Below are 5,315 nucleotides of genomic sequence, written 5' to 3'. Positions count from 1 at the left end.
AATGGTTGCTCTTGAGCAATTTCTGAGGCTAGGGTTCTAGCCTAGGGACTACACTCTATTGTGGCTTTGGCTTCCTGGTGGCGACGCTGGTGGCATCTCATCTGACATCTGTTAAGACTGGACCTGCATCTGGAATTCAATTTAGGGTTACCTTGACGACCGCCTTTGGCTGACTCACAGCCTAGTCTCACTTTCCTCTACAGCAAAATTTGACAATGCCTTCACAGGAATATCCTTTATACTCAGTGAAAGTGTAAAATTGTTAAAGTCGAGAAATTAGGAGGCTTGAAAATCAAATCTTACTGTAAACTCTACCACGTAATAATCTCTGCACTAGGCTATCATCCGTTGTGAAAGTTACGTTTTATAGTCATTAATTATTCCACCACAGTAGAATACATGTATATACAGTACTACATATTACATAAATTATAATAAAATAATGGCCTAACAGATCCTAAGCTGATGTACTCATCAGGAACATATAGTTTCACTCGGGTCCCTCTGCCTCGTTGCTGTGGCTGCTGCTCCGGTGACATCATTCCCCCACCAGCTGATTTGTGAAGTCAGATGTCAGATTAGACTCCTTCACTCTCAAACACAACCATGACGTTACCCGAGATCTCCCACTAGGGGCTCCAACGAAGTCCTCGATTAACCTCGTCTCTTCGAGAGCAATATGGGTCGTGTTCACGGGGACTCATACCTCAATTTGTGTTGCTCCACAGGCCCTTGCGCCGCCTCTCTTCCGTAGTTTTCAAGAAGTTTACAGTCCACGCTGAAAAACTACGACGGCTTGAAGTCACACGACCACTGTCTCTACTAGTTGGCCCACCATTTATCACCTGTACTGTCACTGATGATTAATGCCCTTTCAGTCTGGCAGGTAAAACACTCACAGTAATCACTGGCTTTGCTCCTAGGCGAAAAGGGTTATTTATCACTGCATTTGTCGTTCTGTTGAATGTCACAAGCCTCTTCCTATCGTGGCTCGCCTGTCCACCAACTTCTCTGGGTCGACTTACTGACTAATTTGGCGCGTCAGGACCGCTCCCGCACTTGACTCTCGCTCTTCATATTACACGCCAACGTCAGAGGGTCTGGTAATAACTTCCCTTAAGTCGTTTTTTTTTACCGTGGGCGCCCTGCTAAGATTCACTACAACAGACGTTCCGCACAATCACTTTCCGCTTATCCACCTTGTCCAAAAGAAACTACTGGAGTACTGATGCATTGTACACCTGATTGACCTAACGGCCTTGAGGTCAGAGGACACTATATAAGGCTCTTCCCACAAGGAGACACTAATTACGGGCTATTCATGCCTGTGCCACCTCTTGTGCCAATCCTTATCAACCAATCAGGAGACACCAAGCATCAGTCTGGAGTCCCCACTCACAAAGGGGGCTCCAGACAGTAAGTTGCCACAGAAATGAGATAATCAATTTAATATTTGGTTAGTCTGGTGTTTTGGCTTTAGGTTCAACGCCGGCTTATTGACCAGTCGGTAAGAATACTTTAGTTGTAGTTCTAACTTAGAACCACAGCACACTCTCGGTGTATGTACTGGGAAAGTAGATAACGTACCTCCAAGTGTACATATTCCGTGCACCCTAATTTATAAACTATTGAAACAATATATAATTAAAATATATTACCAAATATAATTCCGGTACACACACACACAATATATACATTATATATATTATATATATGTGTGTAAAATATATTGCTATTCCACGGAGACGCAAGTTGTTTCTCGAGAGACTCTGGGGAATGCTTTCAATTGAACCTTCTATTGCAGTCAGAATCCTTCATTCTGGCCATACATTTGTCCTCGTGAGGGAGGATGGGGGGGGGGGGGCTAGGACCGTATGCATACTGATACATACAGATACATACGATAGATCACTACTCTTCCCCCCCCCCCTGATAGATCACTCCTTCCCCGGATAGACCAGTCCTCCCGTTGGTAGATCAAGTTATCTATCAAAATATTATAGTTCCAGATAGTATGTGGCTGTTGCTGGATGGTCAGAATTGTGTCTGCAACTCTCTAATCCATCCACGACCCACTCCCCCACCCACGACCCTCTCCCCCACCCACGACCCTCTCCCCCACCCACGACCCACTCCCCCACCCACGACCCTCTCCCCCACCCACGACCCTCTCCCCCATCCACGACCCCCTCCACCATACACGACCCCCTCCACCACCCACGACCCTCTCCACCACCCACCCACGACCCTCTCCCCCCACCCACGACCCTCTCCTCCAAGCCCCTCACTCCTCCTTCCCTCCCAGGAAAATCAATATTGATTCACCAGTCCATTACTCTCATCCTTCACCCTCCTGTAAAGTCTGGTCTAGCCCACTTGGGCCTTGAGTACCAGTGTCTCAGTGGTCGTCACACCTCTCTCTAGCCTCTCCTTCGCCAGCCTAGCCCCGAGCCTTGGGGAGGAGGGGAAGGGAGAGACGGGGTTAGAGAGAGAGAGAGAAGGGGATTTAGGAGGTATTATATCGTATTTCTTGAACTTGTTTTTCTTTCAAAGGGTTCTAAGTGAGGGTAGTAGAAGAGGTAAGGTTAAATAAGGAGGTGGCGAGAGGAGTCGACTATTCTTATCTCATGGGTCGTTTCGTCTCCCTCAATGTCCCATCTTTCATAAACTAAGGAAGAAACCAGCTAGAAATGGCGTTTCAAGCTTAATTTAAGCGTTTCAAGCTTAATTTAAGCTTTTCAAGCTTAATTTAAGCTTTTCAAGCTTAATTTAAGCTTTTCAAGCTTGCATTTTAAGCTTTGTGTTTTAAAATTATTGCTGGTAAGCTTAGGGGGGGGGGAGGAGGAAATTATAGGGAGTGAGACACGGAAGGTGAGAATTATAGAGAAGGATAAATGCGAGATGCGACCATATTAAGTTCATAAGTTTAACATGGCTCTTTAGCACAAAATTTTACTTATTTTTTTTTTTTATCTTTATTTAAGAAAATACAATATAAATTACATATACATAAGTGTTACAAGGCAATTATACATTACAATTCTTAGTGAACAAGTGTTGCAGTAGTACAGAACAAGATCTTTAAAAAAAAAAAAAACCTGAATATTATACTTATTTACCTATAAACGATTTACAATAATTGGAGAATAAATTTACATTAAAATACAGGGGAAATTATTACATTTATATGTATTATATATAATTCTCTTGTGTCCATTACTACTGAGAAGAAACGCCATTGTGGCTCCAGTCTCAGACCTGACTGTGTGAGGCAGACTACACAAAGCCGGGTTTAAATGTTGTTCCCCGAAGAGCGAGCTTATTGGGCAGCGTCCTACATACCTGCTGTGAGCTCGAACTTACAACCTAGCCACAAGGAGAAAGACCCGCTGGGTTGTTCATCCTGTGAGTGAACACACCGCCATAGGAGCATGAACAACACTCCCCAATGGGAAGAAAACCCGCTGGGTTGTTCATCCTGTGAGTGAACACACCGCCATAGGAGCATGAACAACACTCCCCAATGGGAAGAAAACCCGCTGGGTTGTTCATCCTGTGAGTGAACACACCGCCATAGGAGCATGTACAACACTCCCCAATGGGAAGAAAACCCGCTGGGTTGTTCATCCTGTGAGTGAACACACCGCCATAGGAGCATGTACAACACTCCCCAATGGGAAGAAAACCCGCTGGGGTTGTTCATCCTGTGAGTGAACACACCGCCATAGCAGCATGTACAACACTCCCCAATTCATCCTGTGAGTGAACACACCGCCATAGGAGCATGTACAACACTCCCCAATGGGAAGAAAACCCGCTGGGTTGTTCATCCTGTGAGTGGACACACCACCATAGCAGCATGTACAACACTCCCCAAGAGGAAGAAAACCCGCTGGGTTGTTCATCCTGTCACTTGTACCTAGACACAGCTTCTGGGACTTGCTTAACTGTCTCAAGTAAACAGACTAAGAGAGAATCACTATTTAAACCCCCCTCTCAGGCTTGCGTCATCTATAGATTACAACATCAGGGAAAAATCTTAGTAAAAACAGCATCTATATAAAACAAAAACATTTTCCTATCTCTCTTAGCCCAAAAATCCCAGCACCCAGCAATATCCTCCCCCCCCCCCACCCACGAATCCCAGCTCTTTCCTCTCAGCTTTTGGATAAAAGCATCTTGGACAGTTTAAACCACTCCAACATTTGTAGATTAAAGTTATATTACCACCATCTTCCAAGACAAGCTTCCCCCCGTATCACGGGGTCTTCAAGGTGGCTGTGATGGTCCACTCAAGAGTGGCTTCATAGACCATCTTACTAATGTTAGCATCTCCGGTCTCGGCTGTTTAGAGGGAGGAACAATCAAGTTAAGATATCTTCCCGGTCAGAAACAACCCACCTTCAAGTTCCTCCGAGAAATGCCTTGAAGTGGGTCGCGCTCATGTGAGTGGAGAAGTTGGCAGGCTTGAAGTCAGATTTGGAGTCATGCTTGAAGTTAGCTGACAGAAATAGACAGGACACACGTGTATACTATTATTTGCAGAGTTGGATTAGCGTTTGGACCAGTGGGGATCCAGCCGTAATCTAATGTAATCAGATTATTATACCTGATTACTGCGTCCATGATGTTAAATCTTTTATTCGGTACTACAAGGATTTTAAGGGGTAACTTCAGTGATTTCAAACTGGCACATATGACCTGATATTGACCTCTGTAACTTCATGTTGATCTTTGTGACTTGATATTGATATCTGACTGACACTGATCTCAATGACCTGGTACTGACTTCCCAAATGACCTCTGTAACCTTATAGTGACCTCTGTAACCTTATAGTGACCTCTGTAACCTTATAATGACCTCTGTAACCTTATAGTGACCTCTGTAACCTTATAATGATAATGACCTGTGTAACCTTATAATGATAATGACCTCTGTAACCTTATAGTGACCTCTGTAACCTTATAATGACCTCTGTAACCTTATAGTGACCTCTGTAATCTGATAATGACCTCTGTAACCTTATAATGACCTCTGTAACCTTATAGTGACCTCTGTAACCTTATAATGATAATGACCTGTGTAACCTTATAATGATAATGACCTATGTAACCTTATAGCGACCTCTGTAACCTTATAATGACCTCTGTAACCTGATAATAACCTCTGTAACCTTATAATGACCTCTGTAACTTTATAGTGACCTCATATTGACCTCTGTAACCTTATAATGACCTCTGTAACCTTATAATGACCTCTGTAACCTGATAATAACCTCTGTAACCTGATAATAACCTCTGTAACCTTATAGTGA

Source organism: Procambarus clarkii, chromosome 67, assembly GCF_040958095.1.
Source record: "Procambarus clarkii isolate CNS0578487 chromosome 67, FALCON_Pclarkii_2.0, whole genome shotgun sequence".
Classification (NCBI taxonomy): Eukaryota; Metazoa; Arthropoda; class Malacostraca; order Decapoda; family Cambaridae; genus Procambarus; species Procambarus clarkii.
This window is presented reverse-complemented; position numbering follows the sequence as displayed.